Source organism: Ambystoma mexicanum, chromosome 10 (genome assembly GCF_040938575.1).
Source record: "Ambystoma mexicanum isolate Mex_15411 chromosome 10, UKY_AmexF1_1, whole genome shotgun sequence".
Lineage (NCBI taxonomy): Eukaryota > Metazoa > Chordata > Amphibia > Caudata > Ambystomatidae > Ambystoma > Ambystoma mexicanum.
The window spans coordinates 593855232-593882353 of NC_090932.1; the positions used below are offsets into that span (position 1 = coordinate 593855232).

A 27122-nucleotide genomic window follows, 5' to 3' on the forward strand; every position below is an offset into this window, starting at 1 on the left:
TTATGTGCGACCCAGTGGGGACGAAGATGCTTACACATGTCCTCCACCGGCCGCCATTTTTGAATAGTCTTGCCTTCCCTTAAGCATTCAAAATGTGTTTAATTTAGTTTGATAAAAGCAACATCGGTTATTCTTAAAGGAATAGTGCGCTCAAATATTTTATTTTCCTGATCGTTTGGGCAAGTCGTTATAAGCATACGTTGATCGATCGTAAATATTTTTCCTATGCATCTTACCTTAGTTTTCCTCACTTTTACACATGTGAAAACGTCGTGTTAGGTGCAGCCATCTTGTGCTAATCCTATCCGTGGATCAATCGCCCGAAGTTCAAGTGTACTTGCGGCAATAAATCACAACACCCGCCCCCAAAGCTGACATCACTTGTCCCAACGATCTGCTCCACCTATTTTCATTACATTCATGGCCAGCGTAGCCCAATGTGCCACATCATCACCCACGCCCGGAAAAACAGGAAGATAAACGCAACATTAACACTGACATTCTCACACAGAGCGTACCTTCTGTCTTGCCCTAAATAGCATTTGCTTATTGAATATTTCAATAATACGTCAACAATAGTCTGCAATGTTGCAAGTGCTTTTATTTTTCAAAGAATGTTCACAAGAAATTGTAAGCTCCAGGAAGCGAACAATTTATTTGAATTTTGCGGATAAGTTGGAGCTGACTATGTTCTTTGTCCTTTTGTGTCCTTGTCTTGCTTTATGGAACATCAGCAAAACCATTTAATGACTGCCCTTGGTGTTCCGCGTGGGAGAAGAGAAGTCTTTTTTTGCATTTTGAAAGCTGAATGTTCTTGCTTCTCTGTGTTGCTACATCATGAATGCTGACATGTTGCTCCTTATTGCCGGAAACTCAAATGGACATATAGGGCCATATCGATCGTCCCACATAACGCTGATCGAAAAAACACTACTTATGGTAATCCTCCAGTGTTGATTCCAGAAGCCGTCTGCTGGCAACTGGAAGCTAGGGCGCGGGCAGTATGGTACAAAGTATCTACGAACAAAACACAATAAAAATACATTTCAGTAGCCGTTCTTTATTTTAATACGTATAACTCATAACTGTTCAAAACCTAATCATAAGCACAACACAACCAATATTTAACACACATATGAAAAAGGTGTACTACTTGACCACGAATTGCTTACAATTTGAGCGCTGTGAAGTAGGTGTAGCTCCATTGGGATGGAGAACCACACGGAGAAAACGAAGAACAAACATAGCAGCTTGAACCCAGGAAAGATGTTCATTGTAACAAAGCTTGCAAGATTACTGTTTGAAAAGCGATCACAGTGCACACGGACAACGTTTACCCCACCGTCAATTATATGCATACAGCACCCCACCCTACTCGTTTTTAATCCCAATAAAAATGTTAAGTAAACTTCAATTTACATAATTTCTGGAAATTCCATGGCTTGATTGTTTCCACAAGCAAACGCTCTGTACGATTTATCGCACACTTTCACACTAACTTGGCGGTACATGTCCGTTCTCAATATAGTTATCTTTTTTTTTCCTTCTAATCCCCCAATGTATGTCCTTCGAGCAATTGATGCCTATTGTTGAAGGCTAAATTACAATAAGGTACTTGTCCTATTCAAAGGCCGAGACGTTTAGCATCCGATTTCGGAACAGAATGCGGGGGAAAAAAGGCATTGAGGTGGGACAGTGTTTCAGAGCAGAAACGACAGCTTGAAACATCCATCTAAAGATATGTTACGCCACGTTAACATGTCTACATTCACAAATTGTGTGCGTTGATGAATGCACCAGTGTTTATCAGCTCTCAAATGAAATTCCAAATAAAGCTAACCTCACACTCCTCCAGAACTGTTTCATTCAACCAACCGGATTACCTGTTGGTGTAGTAGCTGGCACTAGCATATTATCGCGTCTTTCGCAATGTAACTTGTGTGAGTTGGATAGACCTTAGCATTGGCTACATGGAGAGATGATCATAGCTTTCACACGCTGCAATGAATAGACGGATGAGCAAAAAAACAATTGTAGCCTTCTGCCCCCTTGCTAATACTGTTATGTACACTGTTTTACTAATGAACGCTGCATGTGTTAGGGAGAGTTCTCAAAATGTGCTAATTTCCCTTAGCTTTTGAGACCCCCAGCAACTTTGCTGGATTTCTGGGATTTGATTTTTTTTACCTGGAAAGAGTGAGCCTTTTTCCCCCCCACTCTTTCATGTATTTTTTTTTTCCACTTTGTATTTATTAAACTTTTCAACATTGACAATAACAACAGTATGCATCTAACTGGAATCAAAGAACATTCCCAACCGAGAAGACATTTAATACCCCTTGCCCCCACCCGCCACCCAATCCTCCCAATACTCCCTCCCCCCCCAAACAATGAGCTACACAGGATTCAACAAAAAAAGAAGCAAAAAGTACACAAGAGTTAGAGCAAAGGCATAAAACCAGGTAAGGCTGTTCAACAACTCATCTCTACTGGCAAGGTCCCAGGAAAACACTAAAATTCAGATGATACAATTAAATACCAACCCCACCCTCCCATCCTCGAGCCCCATTCAGAGCCCAAGATTTTAGAGCGTCAAGGCTTCACAGTCCGCACTTAAAAGCACAATAGTCCAATCCTGTAAAAAAGAGGACATGTTATCATTGGCAATAGCTGCAAGTTTCTCATGCGTAAAAATTGACAAGAGTTTATTAAACCATTCTGCTTTCGTTGGGGCCTGAGAACTTTTCCACTTCTGGGCTAGGGCCATTCTCCCAGCCCTCAACATCGCTCCCGTCACCCTGGAAAAGGGCAATTCCTCGCACTCAGGCCTGGGGTACCCAAAAGAATCTCGATGGGATGAAGGGAAGGGAAGGACATGTTCCCAGGATGTCCTTAATCCAGCTTAGCAACTCCGCCCAATAGACCTGAATAACCGGACACTCTCACCACAATTGGAACCAGGTTCCTCTGCCAGCACAAGCCCTAGGAGACATAGGGGATACACTGGGAAACATTTTTGACAAGGTGACGGGAGGCCGGTGTCAAGAGTGGAGAATCTTAAAATTGTACTCCATGGCTGCGGTGTAGAGCTTCCCCCCCAAAAATTGACCCAAAAACAGAGTCCCATGCACGATCATCAAGGGCTATGCCCATTCACTCCTCCCATGTACCTTTAAACGCCTGCCTCCCCTCTAAATCAGCTGTAACCAGCACGTTGTACATTTTAGAAAGAGACCCCTTCCTAGACTTGGCTTCCACAAAGACTTTTTCAAAAGGAGTCAGTGGACGGGAGAGTGGAGCCACCCAATCTGCCTGAGGAAGAATGCCCTTAAGCCGTAAATAATCGAAGATAGGAAGAGGCTTTTCCGGCAGCACTTCTGATAATTGGGCAAATTCAATAAAAAACCCCCTGGTTAAACAGTTGTGCAGCCCTCTCCATCCCCTGGTCTGACCAAGACTGCGACCCTCGAAAACCTCTGGTCCCCAAATTGAGCAGAGGACCCCACAAGGAAGACAGGGGGAGGGCCATGAAGAGAGTAGCTTGTTGTCCCTATTTGGTTTCCATAGTGCCCAAAGAACCGATAAGATTGGATGGGACTTAGCAGCTGCTGGTAAAGAACGTGGAGGGGCCCAGAGCAAGTCCCTGACCTTATGAGGGTGGACCTGTACATCTTCAATGTACGTCCAATACGTCCTGAGATCATCCCTTAGATGCTCTAGCATCACCTGCAGCTGAGCCGCTTTGTAATACAGCTTAAAGTCCGGAAGGCCGAACACTCCGAACGCCTTTGGAAGGGACAAAGTATTGAATTTTACTCTGGCTCTCTTGCCACCTCTCACAAAACGAAGAAGACGCAATCGAAGAGACGCAAAGGAGGAGTCCGGAATGATACAGGGAAGAGAGGAGAAGAGATAAAGGAGCCTGGGAAGCACATTCATTTTCAGAGTCCATGCGCCCGAACCATGAAAGTGTGAGGGGAGCCCATCTAACCAAATCGTCAAAAATCTCGTCAGAAAATTCTACACGAAAATCTTACCCAGATCCCTAGGTATATTGGTGCTCAGATACCTAGTAGTACCACTCTCTATCCGCATCCCGAACCCCTCTGTTTTGCCACTTATATCATGGTCCAGCTTACCCATGGGCATGATACAGGATTTGGATACGTTAATTTTAAGCCCGGAGAACGCCCCAAAACCGCGAGTCAGCTCTAACAACCGAGGAAGGGAATCATTAATCCCAGACAAATACACTAGGATATCGTCTGCGAAGAGAGATAATTTAAATTCACAGTCCCCACACCGCACCCCAGACACTACCTCATTGTTTCTAATCGCGATGGCAAAGGGTTCCATAGCCAGGGCATACAAAAGAGGGGAAAGAGGGCACCCCTGGCTAGTTCCTCTAGAAAGCAAAAAGGCAGGAGAAGTAAAACCATTAACTAGAACCCGCGCGGAGGGACCATTATACAGGGCCTAAACCCATCCACAAAATTTGCCACCGATACCCATCTTGCGGAGCACTTTCCCCATATATAGCCACTTAACGCGGTCAAAAGCTTTTTCAGAGTCCAGTGAGAGGAGGTAAGCCTCTGACTCCCGCTTGGACACCTCCTACATCAGGTCCAACGTTTTCCTGATATTGTCAGAACCCTGACATCCAGGGGACAAAGCCCACCTGGTCTCTGTGAACCAAAGAGGGTATAAATTTAGACAGCTTGTTCGCTAGGAGTTTGGCTAATATTTTAACATCGATATTTAGCAGTGAGATGGGCCTATAGGACTGACATAGCGAAGGGTCCTTCCCTTCCTTCAGAATGACCACAATAAGAGCCGACATCATGGGGGGGGGAGGCAACCGGTATCCAAAGCAGTATTATACACCTTGGCCAAGAATGGAACCAACGTGGATCGAAACGTTTTGAAGAAGCAGACAGTGAATCCATCATCCCCTGGAGCAGTACCATTCTACAGAGAAGCAATAGCATCAATCACCTCCTTGGGGGAGATGGGAAGCTCCAAAGAGGCTGAACTCTCTCTCGCGCAAGACAAGGGATTGGGAGCGAATGAAAGAACCGATCCACTTCGGATCCATCCCTGGTATATTCAGAGGCATAAAGTTTTTCGTAATACAGTTTAAATTGTTCTGCAATTTGATTATCCCCTAACAGTTTTTCACCCATCTGGTCAGTAATAAAAATAACTCGCCTACTTTTATGAAGTTCCCTAAGCCTCCAGGCCAGAATCTTGTCCGCCTTTTCCCCTTTCTCTATATAGCGCTGCTTCAGAAACGCAAGCTTTTTCTCCATCTGACCAACAAGGAGGGCAGACAATTTCGCCCTAAGATTTTGGAGTTTTTCGCGCTTAACTGGACCCATCTGCGATCTCAACGTACCCCCCGGCTGGATAGCAAGAATCTGCTCCCTCAACTTGCGCTCCTCCCTAGACCTGTCCTCCTCCTTCCTAGCTCCCATTTCCATTAGAACACCTATGATCGTGGCCTTGAACGCATCCCACACACCTCTAATTTCCACCTCCCCAGTATCATTTAAACAAAAAAATGCAGTGATAGAATCTAGAAGAGACTGACGTAATTCCCTATCCATTAGGAGGGAGTCGTTACATATCCACTGTGACTTGCTCTGGGCCACCGGGGGAACCCTCAGGTTGATTTGAACCAGGTCATGGTCAGACCATGGGATGGTCTCTACATTAAAATCAGAAATGTATTCACAAATCGAGGAGTCTACCAGCACATAGTTGATCCTGGAAAAAGATTGGTGCACTGAGGAAAAATAAGTATAGAGAGGATCCAGATTGCCACCAGCGGGGTGAGCATCAACAAGGCCCAATTCCTCATTTACCAGGCGGAAGGAGTCAGCCAATTTCATTTGGGATCTAAGATCGGGACATGGCTTGGAAGATTTTCTGTCTCTATCTTGGTTTAGAACCATATTAAAATCTCCCCCGACTACTATCGCGCCCTCTGCAAATTCCCTGATTTCCCCCCCATCCTCTGCCAAAAAACATCTTGGCCCTAGTTAGGGGCATACAATCCCACAAAAGTGAACAAACGACCCTTCACCTCCCCCTTAACCGTAACATAGCGCCCTTCCGGATCCGCTCTGTGGGCTCTGGGAGAAAAATACGCATCCGGAGAGACCAAGAGCACAACCCCTCGCCTCTTTGCTCCATACGATTACCAAAACATTTGCAGGATAGCTCTGGATCTGAAAGTGAGCTCCCTCCCCTTAATCCAGTGGGACTCCTGCACAAAGAGGAAATGAAGTTTTAGCCTGACAAACTCTCTCAGCACCAATGGCCTCTTTGTCGGAGAATTCAAGCCTTGCCCGTTTAAGGACCCCACTGACAAGGGATGGACAAAATCACCCATTAGAACAGCCAGATGACTCACTCGCCTCCTGCTGGAGGCCTTCATACAAGCCTTGCCCCAAGCCCTCGGTACACGCAAATAAACCATAAACAAGCATGTTGAACCCAACAATCATGGTAGCTCCAAACCCCACCCCCCCCAACCCAACTCCTCACCCCTCCACCCCAACTTTTGAGCGCCTGAGAGGACTGCAACATCCAACTGCCGAGCCTTCAGACCACCATGGATCGCCTCCACCAGGGCGAGAAACCTCTCCAAACCACACCATAGCCGTAAGGTCATTCCAGGAGCGTACCCACAAATAAGACAATGAGAACTCTGCTCCCCATTCAAGTCGTCGGGTGTCCCGGAGATGGGGGCGTTATCTTTCTGTACTTCCTGTGACCCCGGACACGCCGCTGCCCCAAAAACTCCGAGGAACATTTATGACGACCTTTGTCGGGCCCTTCGCCCACCTTAATGTGCTCCTGGGGAGGTCACGCAGCAACTCACTCATCGTTTTCCGAATGTCGGCTTCTGATGTAAGAGCATGCTTATCTCCATTGAGTTCAAAAGAGAGCGAGAACAGATGCCCCCACCTGTAGCGCACTCCTTTAGCCTGCAGCCATTTCGTCAGTGGTCCACAGAGTCTCCGGCGCGCCAGTGTGAACGCCGAAAGGTCCTGGTAAATGGATGTCTTAGCACCATTCCAGTCAATCGGACCCCTTTTACGAGCCAACTCCAGGATCTTGGTCTTCTCCACAAAGTAGTGAAACTTCACCAGGACAGAGCGAGGACTACCCATGCGGCCTCCCGCTCTATGAGCTATGTCGATGGTGGGGACATTGGTATTCTCTCCCCCAAATAAAGAACTTATAATTTCCTTGACTTTTCTCACAATGTCCGCCTGCGTCTCCCCCTCCTGCTCCGGAATACCAAGGAATCTCAAATTAGAGCGTCGCTCCCCATTTTCCAAATCGTCCAGTTTGAGCGCAATCTTTTCCTCCCTCCTCTCCAGTTCTGCTAGACACAGGTCAAACTGAGTCTCAAAGAGATCAGCCGAGGACTGGTTAGCCTCAAGGGCTTGGACGCGGTCTTCCACATCATCCACCTTCTTATCAAGGGAATCCAGCCTCTTACCTATGTCCGCCCGAAAACCTTGAATCTCCTCAAGTAAGGCTGCCATGCTACGGCTCATATCTTGAGTCTCTACCGCCTCAGGCTGGGTAGTGTCATGCATGGTGAGGTCTTCCCCCCGAATGCTGAGGTGACCGCCGAAACCTCTGCAGTGCCCGCACTCTGTGCATCCAACACCAGGTTCAGGCGCAAAAACTGAGGGCCAAAGACCCCCGGGGGGGGTGAGGCAGGGCCCAACTCTTCTCCTTCTCCCTCAACCTTAGGGCAACACCTCAAAACCCGGGTAGCACAGCCTGAAAAACAGACCCCCACCAGTTTGCTACAGGATGTATGAAAACTCAGGTGAACCACTCAAAGGAGGATGGCTAGGGGACAAAAAGGTGAACACAGACCTTCTCCTCTCATTGCCAGATTGCGAGACGCTGTCCAAGGAAGGCGCCAAGGTGACACTCAAGACCAGGATGAAATATCAGGAGCCTGGTAAAGGAAATATCCAACCAGGCAGATCTATTCATAGTCTTCTGGATAGGGGCACTCCGGCAAAGGAAAGAAGCTGGAGAGCAGGCAAGGATGAAGAAAACACTCCTCTAGAAGATGGGTTCCCAAGGTGCAACGTAGACACTGAAAGTTAAAATCACCAGGAGGATTGCCCAGGGCCCGCTCTAACAACCAGGCGCCACACGTTTTCTCCAGTCAAGAACGCCGCAGGAGGCCCCTCAATCGGCTGCCACCAGAGAAATGGGGGAGGGGGGCAACACCATAAACAATGCCGGAGCAGTCCCCAAAGTCACACGGGACCTCCAAAGAGATGCACAACAGCGTCTCCACGGGATGCAGGTCTTCCTGAAACCGCTCACTCCACCGTCCCCGGGCCCTACCTCCTCAGGCGCTGGGTCACGGAGAACAGACCCGGAGTGCACGCTTCCCGAACTCCTCCACCTCCCGACGCTCGGTCGCACACCGACGACTCGGTGGGCCGGCGTCCGCCACGGGTCTTCCAACTCCGGGTCTTTCAATTCCAAACCGGCAGAAAGTCCCAACTAATCCGGAGATGCCGCTCACAAGAATTCCATGCAGCCGCCTGCCAGTGCACAGCACCACCAGACGGGGGGGGGTGGAGTCAGCACAGGCCGCGGGACCATCCAACAATCCCCCACCCCTTCCCCACCACCAGGCAACCCTGAACCGCACGGTTCTCTCAGTGGGACGCACACCAGGCACGGACCGTCTCCCCCTCGAACAGCAGCAAACTTCGTGTTTCCAGCACTTTAAGACACCGGGTCTTTGCTCCTCCGACTCCTCACGATGTCGGACAGCACCAGGGGGGGCCAGGGCATGGCTTGAACAATGTTGGGGGTGGGCCCAGAACCAAAAATAAAGCGCCCTGGGGAGGAGATCGGCTGAGCGACTTCAGCACATCTCAGCGTCCCCTGGTGGCTCCTCTTTCATGTATTTTGATAGCGTGTTTTACTTTTGTGTTCTTTGGTTTTGGTGATTTTAAACAAACTCCATGGCATCATCTTTTTCTGCATGTCACACAGCACCTTCAGTGCAGTGGCCCAGGGATGTCTTTCAGACTTCCCAAGGTTTAAATGCCTTCTCTGGGACTGACTACTGTCTCCCAGAGCATGTAAAGTTAAATGGACTTTACTAGTCTCTTTAAATGTACTGACCCAGCACCCACTATCTTCCTATAGAGTGCTGGAGGGGTTGCTTAGCTTCCCCTGAGTCAAAACACTCATGTAGCAGTAAAATGTTACCCTTTCCTACTTTAAATGGCTGGTGGCAGTGATTTAGATCAAACTACCATAATTTTTCCTGACCGCTAACAACGGTAGCTAAAAATCGGGTCAGCCATGTTTTTCAATATAGCGCCCAAGACCTAGCTGTAAAAACAGACTCCGGTCATCTTTTTTTTGCCATTTCTTTTAGGAAAGGTCCTTCTTGTGTTCGTCTCTGCGGGCCAACCCAGGTTTGGTCCTTTTTTCTTTGGCCTTTGGCGGGCTTCAGTGCTGAAGCCCTCCTCTGGCACCAGGGTGTCTGGGTGGACAGGATGTGAGGGAGGTGCCCAAAACTCCCTGTGCTTAGTCTCCAATAAGACCTGAATGCACTCTGGCGTGATTGGCTGGCTGGCTGTCCGGCAAGCACAGCCACCCTGCTGTGTGAGTGACAGCCAGGCTGGAATGAATGGGGGAAAATGTTTAAAAGCAGGTCTCTGGGACTTGGAAAGCAGAGTCGACCACTGGAACGAAAGAACCGAAGAGGAGAGGAAGGAAGAGGACTGTTGCAACTCCTGGACGACCGGTGAAGCCCTGCTGCAGGTCCGAATTGCCTGAAACTCCGACGACAGAGAAGCCCTTCAAGGTTAACTTCTTCCTTTGAGTTTGATGGGAACAACCAACTTGCAAGCCACCTGGACACTGTCCCCATCAGAGTGCTGTTGAAAACCGGATAGCCAGAGGGAAGGAAACCAGCTTGTGGACTTTAAGGCACTCGCACCTTAAACCGACGTCTTGCTACAGCTTTTGGCCTCTTCCCTGGGCTGTGCAGGAACCTCCTGACGTCCTCCTTCTTGTCCCCACGACTGAAGCTCAGGAAACTGCCAGAAACAACTGCCTCAGCTACAGCTTTCTTCATTGACAAGGAACTGTGCAAACGCGGTCTGGAAATCTTTTCGGCCATCGAGAAAGTGCGTGAAACTTTCCTCAACTATGAAGGCTTGTCCTTCCCTAAACATTCGGCAAACTTTTCACCTAGCCAAATTCTTCTAATCTCTGTGGCAAAGACTTAACCGTTACTTACCAGAACTGTGCTATCCTATACAAAATACTCTGAACCATTGACTTTGGCCCAGGCCTATTGAGAAGGATTGCTGGTTGTATTTAACTGAAACCCTTTGCCCTGCCTATGAATGTATTTGGGCTGTCTATTCTTATAACCTCGTCCTTCCCTCCCTTATTAAGTATCTGAAGTACCATTTTGCTCCCACTTCATTTTGGAGCTAAACTTGTTCATTTACTTACATGTTGGATTTTTGTGGTGTATTAGTGTGATATTGAGCTGCTTATGCTAGTGTAATGTTTTCTAACTGACTGAGTAAATAAATGTATATTCTTTTACCAAGAAACCTTGAGTAAGTGTTTACTTGAATCACTGTATTGGTTGGTCCTTCGTGTAACTTGTTCTACTGCTCACTCAACTCTTGAGATAAGTCTGGCTGCTCAGCCACTGCTACCACTTTACTGTGTAGTACAGGCTTGTACCAAAGGTGAAATTGTGCTTACACTTGTAGTCCTAATTGCCTGTAGTGTTCCCCAAGGGTACTGCAGGTGATTCGGCCTAACAGCATGCTGCTGCACTCAATGTGATGCAGTGAAGTTTACATTTGTGCGCAACTAAGGCCCCAGACTGTAACAATGTTGTCAGAATCTGGCATGAGAGCGATCCGGATTCCCATAAAAAACGAGCCTTATTCAATGGCTGTTCCCACTCCCAAAACCCCCAAGCTCTCTTACCTCCAATCAGTCCTCCAGGCACTCCTGCCATACTGACCCATCATATATCACCAATGCACTTATACAAAAGGGCAAACCAATGCAGTCACTTACTTTTCAAATGCTAACCTAGATATTCATCCAACAAGAGCAACTGCAGCAGTAGAGCATGAGAACAAGAGTTTAGCAGAGAAGAGGCAGCAAGAAAGAGAACTACCAGGGCAGTGAAGAAAGGGCAACAGAGGCTCATCTATCGACATAGATGCAGTTACATTGATGGATATAATGTCAGAGAGATTAGGTAAAGACCAAGTGAGAGGTAGCAGCATAGAGGGACGTTGTCCCAAGACAGAGGAAGTAAAAGTGAATTAATTGCAAAGCAATATGGCAAGAGACCGAGGAACCAAAAAGATAGTTACACCATTTTTCAAGTACTTTATAAACTATGGCAAGAAGGCATTAATGACATTTCATTTTAGTATCTCCTGGGTCAGGTGAGTAACTCCTCGTCGGGGGAAAGTGCCCCGAAACCCAGAAGCTACTTTCAACTCCTGCTCCATGAATACCGATTTTTATTCCCGTTTACCTCACCTATTACTATAAGGAAATGTAAACCTTCTGCACTCTTCCCTTTCTCTGACCTACAGTTCTCACTCTCCTTCACACCTGATGCTTCGTCCACCAACACTGCCTTCTCCAGCTACCAATCACTACTATGACTCATTCTCCTAGCACTTCCCACTGCTAACTTCCACCCTTCAGTCTCTGCATCCTCAACCATGGGTCACTGAATGCATGCGCTCTCTCCGCACAGATTTACGCCAGCCGCTGCACAAATGCAGTTGTACTCATTTGTATGAGGACCTGAAACTCTACCTCTCTGCCCTGAACTCTTATGTCCTCTGTTGAAGGAGCAAAAAAAGATTTTTACTGCACAATCATAGACTCAATCCAACCAGTTGCAGGGCACCCTAAATTCACTCCTCACTTTTAAACTTAGGACTATCGACTCAATCAGCTGAAAACTCTGCTGCAAATATTTCCAAAATTAGACTCTTCCAAACACTCCGTCCTCCTACATTTTACACTCGGGTTACTCCATCGTCTTCCTCCATCTCCCCCTTTAGTCACACTAATACTGAAGTCCTATTTCTACTGATGAAGGCTAACCCCTCTTGTGCCCCCTCAGCAGGGGAGTTGCTAGGTCTGGAAAAGACCCGGGGCTACGCTGATGTCGAAACTGTTGGGACTGGGGGCTAGCTAGTCTTTTGGCTGTAGTTCCTGATATTCTATCCGGGGCTACAACCAAAAGATCAGGGGCTTTAGCCCCCTTAGCCCCCCCCTAGCAACGCCCCTGCCCCTCAGACTTTTAGACTCTGCTTACACTCCCTCTATTTTCAAAACGTCCATGGCATTCTCACAGCAGTCCCTCTCCCAAAAAGCAAGGGGTTGACCCTAATCTACTAGCTAACTTTTGCCCTGTCTCTCTCCTTCTACATTACTGTACTACTCAAAAGGGTTTTGAACTGTCTTACCAATTTCTCAGACATCAACCACCTTTGAGCCCCTCCCCTCCCCCACAAGCAGGTTTAAGCTCCTGTCACTCCACAGAAACTGCCATCATGAATGTCTCCCACTTAATCTCCTCTGCTAATCACTCCAACCTATCTATCCTAATTCTCCTTGGCCTGTCTGCTGCTTTTGACACCGTCGGTCACTCTGATCGCCTTAAAACTCTTTGTTCTTGGGAATTGAGGTCTTGAGGGAACGGAAGGAGAAGCTGAAAGTAGGCAAAATCCCTAAAAAAGAAAAAGAAAATCCCCTAACCGATCCGTGAAACTTTCGACTGACGAGTCTAGAGACGACTCTGCACGGAGGAAGAAGGCCAAGCGGTTCAGGTTGAGGAATGGCTCCCATCACTCTTCGTTGTCTAAGAGAAGGCACTGTAGGTCGCCTTTGCTGACTTCATGGTCGTACACTTCCCCCAAAAGAGTTGATTGCCCAACCAAGAAATCCACTCTGGCCGAGTGCAAAGCCTTCATGGCTGAAATGCTTAACTTTTGAAAAGCAAAAACCTAGCCATGCTCTTACTGGACCTTCGGAAGAAGCCGGAAAGGAAAGGTCTCGTCCCAAGTCTTGCGCTTGCTCAAACACGGGAAAAAGGCCTGATGCACATCGTGAGCCTTCAAGGTCTCGATCCGATGTTTCATCAAAGGATCACTCAAGACAGGAGCACAAGTCGAGGTCGTCGACACCATCGACGCCGGCAGTGCCTTAGATGCCTGACAAAACCTCGACTCAGAAGACTTCTGCGCCATCTTCACCAGCTGTGCCGCCGACAAGTACCCCTCCTAAACCAATGGCGCTGATAAAGAAAATCTCGATGACTACTACAGCGTTGAAGCCAATTCTGCCAATATCTATAATTCCTGAAAAAAACCTATGCTCCACTGCATACAAAAGACTTTTTAAGTCTCTTTCGAGGGGATTGGGTCCTCCGACGTATTCCATATCTGTGACAGTAATCACCAAAGCTGTGCTGCTTCGGAAAATCTTTCGGCATCTGCGTCGATGACGTTGATACGCTGTCCTCGAGGGCCTCCGTCAAGCCGACGTCCCCGGATGTTATAAGTAGGACGCACGACGCCCGTAGCCTCAGTTCCGTTTTTTCCGTGAACGTGTTCGCTTCGGAGATCTCGGTGTGCCTCGACTCTTCTGAGTTCTGTTCTTTCGGTTCCTCGAACCTGTTCATTTTGTGAAGTTAATCATGTCTTCACCTTCTTCGACCATGCGGCCGGGTTTTAAGAAGTGTCGGGACTGCAGGTCCAAGATGTCGCTGACAGACACGCACAACGCTTGCCTCGGGGAGGCCCACGACACGGATGACTGTGTGGAATGCCAGTCGCTTACTTCGAAGGCCTTGCAGGATCATAAGAAGAAGCTTTCTGTAGGTAAGGTGGCCAAGCCCCGGAAGTCGAAATCCACTGGCCTTTCGACTGACGATTCGAGGGGTGACTCTCTGCATCGTCGGCGTCAGTCTGGGGGGGGTCTCGGTCCGGGAGTCGGTCCCGCCGTTCTTCTGCCTCTTTGAGGCACTCACGGAAGCGCCGTCATCGGTCGCCTTCCCCGTCCTCGTCCGAGGACTCCGCCCGTCGGCAGGTTGCTCGTCCCAACAAGCATTCCACTCCTGAGGAATGGGTTTCCTTCCGAAAGGAGATGATGGTGATTTTTCAGTCGCAGGGCTCCAGTCCGTCTGCGCCGTCAAAAGACGCCCGGCCGTGACCGTGCTAGAGACGCCACTCGTACACCTTCGGGCTTGAGTGGTCGTCACGACCACCGGGCGCCTTCGAGGTCCCGGTCGGACAAGGATGGTCGCTCTAGACATGCCCGTTCCAGGTCCCGGTCCTCGACGCCCTTAAGACCGCAAGAGCTTGTGAAGTCTTCCAGGAAGACATCGACACCTTCGGCGCCGAGGGACTCACTCGAGGCTCTGCCATCGGCGCCCAGGCTGTCGAAGGACACGCTCGGGGCTCCGCCCTCGAGGCCTGTGTCAACGTTGTCGAAGCCGTCGGCGCCACGCTCGACGTCGACGCTGATTCCATCAACGCCCTCGATGCCTTTCGAGGCTGCTTTGTCAGAGGTACCCCTATGGTACGGGGGAACCCCCCCAGAAAGGCTCTGGCTAAGGCAAGACATGTCTTTGTCCCTTTTTCTGTGCCCTCATTCCAGCCTCTGGATTATATTTCTGAGGTGGAGGAAGGATCTGAGGAAGGTATGGTGCCTAATGAAGTACCTGACGAGATTTTCTCTGGTCATAGCCAGATTGAAGACCTCCGTCATTCGCTGCACAACGCCAGTGGTCTGGACACTTCTCCGGAGGTGGAGTTCTGTAGGCCTGAGCCTGGCACCCATGCCGAGTCCTCGTACCGGCAACTTATGTCGAGGGTCACGGACTACTTGGGGTGGTCTGCGCCACCTTTGGATTTTCTTCAGGATGACCTGACGGATATCCTCGACCAAGGTCCACCAACCGGTACTGCTATTCCATATGGCTCTGCAAAGAAGGGTGGCAGCGGCTTGGTCTACTCCGGAGAGTCTCCCGGCAGTGGGCAAGTCTTTGCCGCGAAAATACCGCCCAGCCATTAGCGAACCCTGCTACTTGACCACGCACCCCACTCGGGAGAGTTTGGTGGTGCAGGCGGCTACGGCCCCAGCAAAGCAGGCGTCGTACCCTACCATCTCTCCTGATAGGGACGACAAGCGTTTTGATGGCTGGTCGAAGAAAGTGTTTTCTTCAGCGGGTATGGCTTTACAGGCAGCCAGCTCCGTGTGTGCCCTGTCACGTTTCACGCACACTCCGTGTAACTGTATTTCATTAGCAGCTGAACACATTCCCGAAGGGGTGGAACAGGATGGTTTTCTTGCTATTATACAGGATGGCAGGGATGCCATGTGTGAAGCCGTTCAGTCGGGTTTGGACACGGCAGACTGTGTCAGTCGGTCCATGGCTGCGAGCACCGTGATACTCAGGTTTGCGTGGTTGCGGAAGTCGGGGTTTGCTCCTGATGTGCAATCCCAGCTTCTCAACATGCCCTTTGATGGTGACCATCTGTTTGGCGGCAAGGCTGACGAGAGCCTTGAGAAGTTGCAGACCTCCAAAGCTGCAGTGAAGTCTTTGGGCGCTGCAGTACTTCAACCTCTGCCTTTTCGTCCTAGGGGACAGCAATGGAGGGGAGGTTCCTTTCGGTATTACTCTTCCTTTAGTAGATCGAGAGGAGCTGCCAGTCAAAGGGGCCAACGTAGGAGTACCAGAGGTGGAAAGCAAGGCACTCGAGGTTCCAATGCGGCTCGGGCAGTTGGCTCTTTGCCCTCAGGCACTGCCGCGTCCGCTTAGTCATGAGGCCATGTCCCATGGTTCGCCGGTTGGGGGCAGACTTGTGCAGCATCCTGGAGAAAGGCATGCCATTACTTCAGATGTGTGGGTTCTGGAGATCACCCACAGCTATTGTCTTCCTTTTCGGCAGAGGCCTCACGACAATCCACCGGGAAGCTCTCTTTGAAGCGTCGGGATCCGCTCCTTGCACAGGAAATCCTATCCCTGCTGGAGAAAGGCGCCATAGAACTAGTGCCTGTAGCGGAGAGCAACAAGGGATGGTATTCCCCATATTTTTTATCCTGAAAAAAGATAGGAGATTGAGACCCATCGTGGACTTGCGTTGGCTGAACAAGTTCCTCAGGAAGGACAAGTTAAAGATGGTTACTCTTTCTCAAGTCCTCCAGGCCCTTCAACTTCAGGATTGGTTGGTGTCTCTAGACCTCAAAGATGCTTACTTTCATGTGCTGATTCATCCAAAGCACAGGAAGTACCTGAGGTTTGCGGTTGGCGACTCGCATTTTCAGTTTTGGGTCCTGCCGTTTGGGTTGTCCCGGGAGGATAACTCGGCGGCAACGTGCGCGCCTTGGAAGCAAGCCGACACGAAGCAACACAGGTTCAATCCCCGGGTCCTCGCTTGGAAACCTCTGGTTGTTTAAGCGCATTATAAATATGCAACTAGGACAAAAACAATTCCTGTAACAGCACCTTGATGCCCGTGGACTATGTGAGCGCTTTAAAAATGTAAAATAAAAAAATTGACCTCCGCCCCAAGGGTCTTCAAGCTGATGGTGGTGGTGGTGGCAGCGTATCTCAGTAAAGGGGGGGATTCACGTCTACCCTTACCTGGACGATTGGTTGATCAGGGCGCGCTCTCCCGAGCAAGCCCTGGATCATCTGTCCGTCACCTGCCACTCCCTTCACAAGCTGGGCTTCTCCCTCAATTTAAAGAAGTCCCATTTGACACCTACCCAGCGGCTCAAGTACATCGGAGCTGTGCTCGACACATCCCTGTGGCTTTGTTCGCCTCCCCAGGTGAGGGCTCATCACATTCTGCAGATGGTGGACAAGTTCCAACGTGCCCAGAGTCTCCCGGCGTTGGAGTTCTTGAGTTTGCTCAGCCTCATGGCATCCTGCATTTTCCTGGTGCCAGAGGCCAGGCTGCGGATGAGATCTCTGCAGTGGACTCTCAAGATGCAGTGGGGTCAGTCCTCCGGCAGGATGCCGGATCCTGTTCAGATTCGGCCCTCGGTCGGCCAGGATCTTCTGTGGTGGGCCGTTGAAGGCAATCTGATGAAGGGTGCTCCATTTTGGCAACCAGGGCCGGAAGTGACGATCATGACGGATGCATCCCTCATGGGTTTGGGAGCTCATGCCAAAGAGATGACAGCCGGCGGCCGTTGGTCTCCGTCGAGGTCCAGACTCCACATCAATCTGTTAGAGCTGCGGGTTGTCAGTCTAGCTCTGAAGGCTTTTCTGCCGTCTGCGGGGGAAGAATGTCCTGATTATGACGGACAATACAGTGGCCATGCACTACCTCAACAAAAAGGGGGGGGGGCAGAGTCACTCCCGTTGTGCAGGGAGGCAATGCAGCTCTGGTTCTGGGCCATCCAGCAGGAAATTTCTATTTCGGCAGTTCATCTGGCCGGAGACAAAAACGCGGCGGCGGAGGCTCTGAGCAGGCAGAGCACGGTCTCTCACGAGTGGGAGCTGGCTCAGGAAGTTCTTTTGGAGATCTTTGCCCTTTGGGGAACCCCACAAGTGGATCTCTTCGCCACCAGTGTCAACCAGAAGTGCGAGAGATTCTGCTCGCGGGAATTTCCTCCAACAGGAGCCTTAGGGGACGCGTTCGTAGTGGAGTGGTCCTTCCCACTGCTGTACGCGTTCCCCCCAGTCTCTGTTATTCCGCAAGTTTTGCAGAGGTTACGGAGGTTCGGTTCCCGGATGATCCTCATTGCTCCGGCATGGGCCAGGAGAGCGTGGTACCCGGACCTTCTAGACATGTCCATCTGCCCTCCACGCTGTCTTCCCTACCGAGACAATCTGCTCTCACAGGAGGGGGGTCGGGTTTTCTCAGCCTTCATGCTTGGTATCTGAAAGGACGAGGTATAAGGATTGGGTCCTTCCCGAAGACCCGATGGAGAAGCTGCTTTCGGCCAGAAGGCCCACAACGAAATCCCTGTACCGTTGCCATTGGAGAAAGTTCTGCGACTGGTGCAGGGTACAGAAAGTGGATCATTTCCAATGTTCCATTCCTGTGGTTTTGTCTTTTTTGCTTTCTTTAGCCCACAAGGCCCTGCAAGTAGGTACCATTAAGGGTTACCTGGCAGCGCTGTCCATATTTAAGCGCTCATCTGAGGATTGTTCTTATTTTAAGATCCCTTTGATTTCACAGTTTCTAAAAGGGCTAACTAATGTGTTTCCACCGTCGCCTTTCCAGGTGCCGGGATGGGATTTGAATTTAGTTTTAAAGTTCCTAATGGGAGCTCCGTTTGAGCCCTTACATTCTTGTCCGTTGAGACTGTTGACCTTTAAGACTGTATTTTTAGTTCCGGTTACTTCTGCACGCAGAGTGAGTGAGTTGCAGGCACTTTATGCCAAGCCACCTTTCACGGTGTTCCATAAGGACAGGGTTGTCCTTAGGTTTCGTCGTCCTTTTGTTCCGAAGGTTGTGTCGGAATTTCATTTAAGCCAGAAGGTGATTCTTCCGGCATTTTATCCTCCTCCGCATCCTGGTAAGGAAGAGGAGTGGCTCCATAGGTTGGATACTAAGAGAGCTTTGAGTTTCTATCTCTCACGGATGTCCCGGGTCAGAGTGGACGATCAGCTCTTTATTGGTTATGCTGGAAGGCGCTTGGGCCAGGCTGTTTCCAAAACGACCTTGTCCAGATGGATCATTTTGACGATCTCTGAGTGTTACCCTTTGGCGGGAAAGGACCCTCCAGTAGGCTTACAGGCTCACTCTACTTGGGGTGTGGCTGCTTCCGCTGCTCTACAGAGGGGTGTTCCGATTCGCAATATTTCCGAAGCAGCCACATGGGCATCTATCCATACTTTTGTGAGACACTATGCCTTGGACTCCATCCATGGGGCAGGATTTGGCCTTTGGTAAGGCAGTCCTTTACTCAGCAATTTAATTGGGCATTCTAAAATTCTAAATTCTAAATTCTTTTCCCACCTCCGTAAGTTGGTACTGCTTTGGGAGTCTGTCATAGATGTGGAATACGTCGGAGGACACAATCCCCTCGAAGAAAAAGTTACTTGCCAGATAAGGTAACGTTCTTTCGATGGGATGTTCCTCTGACGTATTCCACATCGCACCCTCCCAGCCTGCCCCTCTACAGAATTTCTTATGCAATTGCAGCTTCCGTTTCCGCAAGGGTTTCTGCAGTCATACTGGCAGGAGATTGGTGCCACACGTTCTGGAGAAAAAACTATAACTGGTGCTACGGGCACCGTGCGTCCTATATATAATATCCGGCGACGTCGACCCTCGACAGAGGCCCTCGAGGACAACATATCGACGCCATTGACGCAGGATGCCCTCTGCCGAAGATTTTCCGAAGCAGCACAGCTGTGGTCATTACCTGTCATAGATGTGGAATACGTCAGAGGAACATCCCATCGAAAGAACGTTACCAGATAAGGTAAGTAACTTGTTCTTCTCAAGGTGAAACCTTCTTTCTTACCTATGGTAGTCTCCGACTTCCACTTGTCCCAAAAAATTACTTCACCAACTTTCTATCCACCTTCCCAGTTAGGAAAGGAGGAAGAAAGATTACATAGACTGGACCCAAAAAGAGCTCTGTTTTTTACATATCCTGAATGGCTACATTTTGCCAAAATGACGAATTATTCATTGGCTATAGTGGCCCAAATTGGCTCTAGCGGTTACTAAACAAACCATATCCAGATGGATCATCTTGGCAATTGGTGAATGCTACAGATTAGCGGGCAAGGACCCGCCGGAAGGACTAAGAGCACATTCCGCATGGCAACCTCTGTTGCTCTTCAAAGAGGTGTCCCAATCAAAGATATTTGTTCAGTGGCCACTTGGTCGTTGGTCTGTCCACACTTTTGTGAAACCTTACGGTCTGGATTAATCTTCGTTCGGAAGGACAATTTGCAAAAGCGGTCCTTCATTCAGTACATGATTGTAATTATTACTGCTTTGGGAGTCTCAAGATGAGGAATACATGGGAGGACAATCCATTCGAAGAACAAGTTACTTACACCTGGTAACGTTCTTTGGATTGGATGTTCCTCCCACATATTCCTAATCGACCCTCCCAGCCTACCCCGCCATACAATTTACGTGTTCTTACACTTTCTTTGAGTCTACGGTCTCTGGTACGCCTGATAATTTCTCTTCAGGAGGGGAAAAAACATAACTGAAGCCAACGGGCGCTGCGTGCGCTACTTATACTGATGTCGACAGTCGGAGACCATCGAGGGACATCTGCTCGACAAGACATTAACATGTCTGAAGAGGCTGAAGCTGGAGATATATTATCATAAAATTAGGAACATGTGGGAGGAACGTCCAATCGAAAGAACGTTACCAGGGGTAATTAACTTGCTCTCCTGCCCTCTCAACAAGATCATTACCTTTGCTACCAAGACTCTCTTTGAACTCCCTTACTTCACACCTAATTCCTCGTACCGTCACCAGGCTGGATGGCTCACAATGCAATACCGGGCCAGATTTAATTTTCTGTTCCTGGTTCACAAATCTATCAACGGAAAGGCACCACTGTCTCTAGCCTCATCAATTCAGCTCTGCAAGCCTTCTCATAAATTCCGCTCTGCCTCCTTGACTACCCTTGTAGCACCTCACCATGGTTGCGCCGTCTCTCACTTCCGCTCTTTCTCTCTTGCATAGAATTCTCTTTCCCGGACATCCCAGAAACGCAAAAAAGGTAGCAGGTGCCCCTCTCTAGAAAGAACATGGCATGATAACCTGTTCAGTGGTTTTTACCCACTTTGAGAGTACGCAGCCATCACTTTTTGCTCAATGTATTTCTGACAAAGGAGGAATAACCATTTGCATATCAGTTTTTGTCCTGCCCACAAGGGTAGTCCAGCACCCAAAATGCCAGGCAAACCTCCTTTGAACAAGAGTACCAACAGCAACCCCAGACACGTGTTTTAGCCTTGTTGGGCCTCATCAGTGAGGTGGAGCTGTGCCTATCTGAGCACAGTGAGCAAGGCGTCCACGTCTGGGTTCCCCCAGGTAACGTAGGCTGACAAACCACAAGTTCCTTGCAAAAATACAAAAAAGGTAGCAAGTGCCCAGAAATAGTCCACACTGATTTTTGTTCAATACCAAACTAAAACCCTACCTCCTAGCCCTCCGAATTACCCTCTTAACCATCTCCTCACCTGCCTTCTAGCGAACGTTTTTCCCTCACGTCTACCCTGCCTCTGTCCCTCTCTTCTTAGTGCTTCCACTGTAGAACTTAATCCATCATGGTCACAGTCCTATCACAGCTGTATCGCCTACCTGCACTTAAAAATGTCTAACGTTGGTTCTCCCTAATCTATGTATGTCCACTCGTGTATTGTCCCAGGAGATTGTAGCATTTACTTCCCCTTACCCCCTCCTTCCCACTCACAACCTGGTCGGAATGTCACTCAAACTCACCTCATTGTAAGAATCTTACGTCTTCCTGTCAAATCTGTTTTTTTTTTTTTAATCTATTGTACATTCTTTTGTGATCAAGAGTATTGTTCCTCCCTTATGTATAAATGAATGACATCTACGACAAGGAGGTGTACCAAGTACCTTTGGGGTTTAAACCAGAGAAGAGAACGTCTTCCCGGAGGAGTTCTATGAAGAGGGGGAGGACCTCCATGAAGCCAGTGGTTTAGACAGTGCCCCTGAGCTAGACCTTCTTCGAGCCCTACTCCTGGTTTGCCTCGCATCTTTTCAGTGGCTGGTGGCAAAGGTAGCTGGTACTCTGAGACTCTGCTCCATCCAGACCAAAACTTCAGTTTGATCTAATGGATATTCTGGATAAGGGTCCCTGGAAGGAAATGCTACTACCCTTCAATGTGGCAGTAGAGTCCCCCGTACAGGAGGTTTGAGAGAATCCCATTTCTGCATATGCAGTTGACGGGGACTTGGCCAGGAAGCATTGGTCTGTAACCTCAGTCTTTCTGTCCTGTCATGCCTCCCCATAGATCTTTGTGGACTACTAATGTGAAGTCTTGCACCTTTCTTCTCTTCCACCTGCAGGGAAAGTAAGAGACTGGGTGCCTGACGGAAGAAGGATTTTTGCATCAGACAGCCTTGCTTTTCGTGCAATAAATGCATCTTGCGCCTTGGCGTAATTCTCTTTTGGCCTGTGGTCTGCTGTGGCTAATGCGCCTGAACATATCCCTGAAGGGGGATAGTAGACTGGAATTCTTGTCTGTTTACAGACTGCAGAGACGCTTCTTACCAGATCCTGTAGGCTGAACTCGACATGAGAACGTCCAGCTTCACACATGTTACCCAGACGAAACGTCTGGACATGCCTTTTGATGTCCAAAACTGGTTTAGGATGACAGTTGATGACGCCCTCCACAGATTTCAGGCATCAAAGACCACAGCCAAGTTGTTGTGCCTAGCTGTACAGCAACTTTCTGCACCTTCAGCAAGGGTCTGTTTAAAAAAAAAAATGTTTTTCCCCTCTGCCTTCTATGCCCCGTAGGGTTAAGGCCAGGCAACCCTGGGAAGACTGCAGGGCAAACACTTTAGAAGGGGTAGAGGTGCCCCGAGAGGGAGAGAGGCTGCAGCCACCGTCTCTCCTGCATCACAGGAGCAAACCCTGAGGCTTTCTGCCATGGTGCCCTTGTGGGGGGGTGGACTTTCCCTTTTCAGTGCAGGATGGTACAGGACCACGTCCGATGCTTGGTCATTACAGGTCATTCCACATTATTACTGTCTCCCTCTCCTACATCCTCCTTGAAAGAGGTCAGTCAGCTTCTTTCAAAGAGCATGGTTGAACTGGTACAGCACTTAAATGAGTCAAGGGTTGATATTCCACCTATTTTCTGGTGTGGCAGGAGGATAGAGGTTTGCATCCCATAATGGATCTGAGGCTGATGACTTTGTTCCTGCGCAAGGACAAGTTCAAGATGGTTACACTAGCCCAGATGCTGCAATACTGCAATCTGTATGACTGGTTGGTATCACTTCACCTTCAGGAAGCCTGCTTCTACATGCCAAGCCATCGGAAACCCAGGAAGTACCTGAGGTTGGTGGTGGCCAACATCACTACCACTTGGCCTTGCTTCTGCTCCCTGGGTTTTCACCAAGCTGCTAGCAATGCTGGCGGTTTGCTTCAGGAGGGGGAGGGAATTAATGTCTTTCCCTACCTGGATGATTGGCTTGTCTCCCCAGATCTAGTGTCTGAGCACCTACTCACACATGGACTCTACTGCACAGTTTAGGCTTGCCCCTGAACTTCAAAAAGTCTCCGGTATCGCTGTCTGACACTCTCCGATTTATGAGAGGAGTCTTGGACACTCTGCTGGGCAGGGCATTCCCGCGCGAGATCTGAGTGGCAAACATCTTTCAGATGGTCCATGTTTTCCTCCAATCGCAGGAACAAAACCGTGCCTCAGCACTTCTGGGCCTCCAGGCTGCCATCACCCTAGTGGTCCCAAAGGCGAGGCTGCGCATGTAATCACTTCAGTGGCTTCTCCATTGCCAATGGTTGCAGTTTGTCAGACCTTCTAATGGTCTCTGGCCAGGTGGCTTGGGATCTTGGATGGTCCGCTATGGGAGACAACTTGCTGAGAGGTGCATTGTTCCATCGACCTTGGCCCCAGGTGACTTTGGTCTGACCTGCTGGGGCGCTCACCTGTCAGACTGGACAGTGAGCGGACTGTGGTCTCCCTCAATCTTAGGAGCGCATCATTTTGCTGGAGTTCAGTGTGATCAAGCTGGCCCTGGTCGCCATCCTCCCCTCTGTGAAACGTAGCAGTAGCCATGCATTACCTCAACAAACTGGGTGGTGTGGGGTCTTCGCCATTATGCAGAGAAGCAATGCCTCAAGCAATGCCATTATGGTTCTGGGCTCTGGACAACAGTGTCTCTCTGATGGCAACCCTTCTGGCCGGAAGAGGGAACGTCACAGCGATTGCCTTGATCAGGCATATTTCGGAGTGGGAGCTCTGCCCGGAAATCCTGGTGGATATCTTTTTTTTTTTTTTTTTACAAACTTTATTTTATTTCAAGAGCACAATTTACAAGCATGGTAAGCATCATTTAACCACAAACCATAGTGTTGTCGAAGAAGTACTCATAAATGTAACTCTTATAACACCCCTTCCCCCCGCCCCCCTAATCATATAACTTTCGACTTTGGTTAAGGCAACACTACAGAGTCCAGTTCGCAAAAATGCATTGTGCATCAGTGCACTTCGTTAGTGTGCTGAGTTCATAAGATAGAGATCCTGCGGAGGAGGTTAGGCTTAAAGTACATCTGCTTCCTGTCCTCCATAAACTCGTGGAACGGTTGCCATATGCCTTGGTATTTCGAAATCGATCCATACGCCAATGCTGTTACCTTCTCCATGGCCATCATTCCACACAGTCCCACCAACCACATGGCCACTATCGGCCCTTGCTCATCTTTCCATGCTTGTGCTGGGGTGATTCTAGCCGAACTCAACATATGGGTGATAAGAGCAACTCTATTCCCAGATTTCGCATAGCACCCCTCCACCGCCTTTCCCAGCAGAATTACCAATGGATCTGAGGGGAGTTGAACGCCCACCAATTCTTTAATATGGCTCAGGATCTCCTTCCAATATGTCTCTGCTATTGGGCCAGCCCACCACATATGGATCAGATCTCCAACTTGTCCACACCCTCTCCAACATTCTGGGGGTACTCCGGGTTAATGGAATGCAGCCTCTGCGGCGTCGTATACTACCTCAAGTGTAGTTTTTACGCCGCCTCTATAGTTGCGGCACACCTAGAGCCTTTTGCAGCCGGATGCCATATTTGACTCCAAACCTCCCCAGGTATTGACTTCCCTCCATCCTGCTCCCATTTCCTCATGTACTGTAGGCTTCCCTCTGGGTCTGCCCCGCTCATCAGCTTATAGAGCCTTGACGCCCCTTTCTCTAACCTCCCTTCTTTTAAGGTGAGTTCTAGACCTACTGGGTCCCGTGTTGCCCCTTCCCTTGTTTTGGAGTTTGTGATCCAGTGTCTGACTTGAGAATAGCAGAAATGCTCCCCCTCTGGGATTTGGAATTTTTTCTTACATCCCTGAAATGTCAAAGGTACTCCTCCCTCATACAGGTCCCCACTGTCAGAGTTTGTCACCCTCCCCAATGAGTCCAAAAGCCAGGCTGCAGTCCCGGCGTGAATTCCGGGTTGTGCATCACCGGTGTAAATGGGCCTCCGCCTATTTTTATCCTTTTCCCCTGCAAAACCTTATCCCAATACCACAATGTGGCCTTGGTCATCTCCAGGAGTGTTCCTCCTTACTCTCTATCTTGCTGGCAGGAAACACAGGCTTTCCAGAGGGATCCTAGTGGCCTCACCTTCCACCATTATCCACCTATTTTGGTTCTCTGCTGCCGCACAATGCAACATTGGAGCCACTTGAGCTGCCCATAGATACCTGCGGAGTTCTGGTACCCCTAAGCCCCCCCGACACTGATGAGGGGTACAGCACCTTCCTGGAAACCCAGGGCTTTTTCTTGTTCCAAATAAAGGACATCACTTCCTTTTGTAGGTTATTAATCGCTGGGCCTGGTACCTGTATTGGGAGTGCCCCCACCACGTACAGGAACCTAGGGAGAAGGGACATTTTAACTGCCGCTATACGAGCCAGCCAGGAGAGCTCCTGCCTATCCCAATGCCTAAAGTTTTCTATCAGTGTTTTCAATAATTCCGGGATGTTAGCCCCATATAGCCTCCCATGCCAAATTTATCCCCAGATACCTTACTGATTTCCCCTCCCATTTCAGTGTGTACCGCTTTTCCCATACTGACACCCGAGCCGGGTTCTCAGATATGTTAAGGGCCTTGGATTTAGAATAATTAATATGAAACCCAGAGAACCCAGCAAAACTATCAAGCAGCTTTATGGTTGCAGGCATGGAGTGCACTGTATCTTTTAAGAACATCAAGACATCATCCACATAGAGTGCGATTTTCTGGGGCCCCCCCTTTCCCACCTCCACCCCGCAAATTTCCTGGCCCTCGCGTAATTTCTGCGCCAGGGGCTCCATGGCCATCGCAAAAATCAGTGGGGACAGTGGGCACCCTTTTCTTGTTCCTTTACTAATCGGTATGTTGTCTGTAAATTGGCCGTTAACCATTGTCCGAGTGGAGGGATCCTTATAGTTAGCCAAGACCATACGGGTGAACACTGGACCACACCAAAATTTCAAAAGGGCTAGTTGTAAATACTCTCAATTTAGGCTATCAAAAGCCCTGGAGGCATCCAAGGCCAACACCGAAAACCGCTGCCCCATCTTTCGCCCCCATTCAATGATGTTAATTGCCCTACGGATGTTGTCATAAGTGTGACGCCCTTTCACGAGTCCCGCCTGATCCGGATGGATTATTTTAGGGAGAACGCTTGCCAATCTCCGAGCCAAAATTGTGGAATACATTTTTGAATATCCATTCATTTGTGAAATGGGGCGGTAGCTCGCACACTCCATTGGATCCCTGTCTGGCTTTAAAAGGAGAACCGTAGTAGCTGGACCCATGTCCCGGGAGGCTCGTCCCGATTCCCTTATTTCGTTAAACAGTTTTGTTAAGGGGCCTACCAGGGTGGCCCTGAATGTCTTATAGTATTCATTACTAAATCCATCCGGACCAGGAGATTTATGCCCTTTCGGGGTGCCTATTACCTGTCCAACCTCTTCTTCGGTTATGGGTGTTTCTAGCATTTGCGTAACCTCCTCTGTGATCTGCGGCAGCTCCACCTGTCTCAGAAATGCTTCCTGTTCCTCCTGCTTCAATTCATCCCCCTTCAGATGTTGCTTGTAGTATGTGTGCATTGCCTCCTTAATCTCTTCTTCACCGCTCAATAGGGTGCCTTTACTGTGTCTAAGCTGGGTTATGCGGTTCCTATTTTTCTGCATTCTTAATTTAGCCACGAGGAACCTATTGGCCTTATCCCCATGTATATAATACGACTGTTTCGAGCGTAGAATGAGTTGAGCTGATTCGTCTGCCAAAAGCACCTCTAGGGCCTCCTTGGCTTTTTTAAGTGTCCGCCATGCCTTC

The 27122-nt window shown here is 49.1% G+C and overlaps 1 protein-coding gene across 7 annotated transcripts in view; it reads left to right on the forward strand.

The window, feature by feature from the left end:
- ACSL3 (acyl-CoA synthetase long chain family member 3) overlaps positions 1 to 27122 on the forward strand; it is a 3215977-nt gene that overhangs the window by 503552 nt on the left and 2685303 nt on the right. The window lies entirely within an intron of this gene.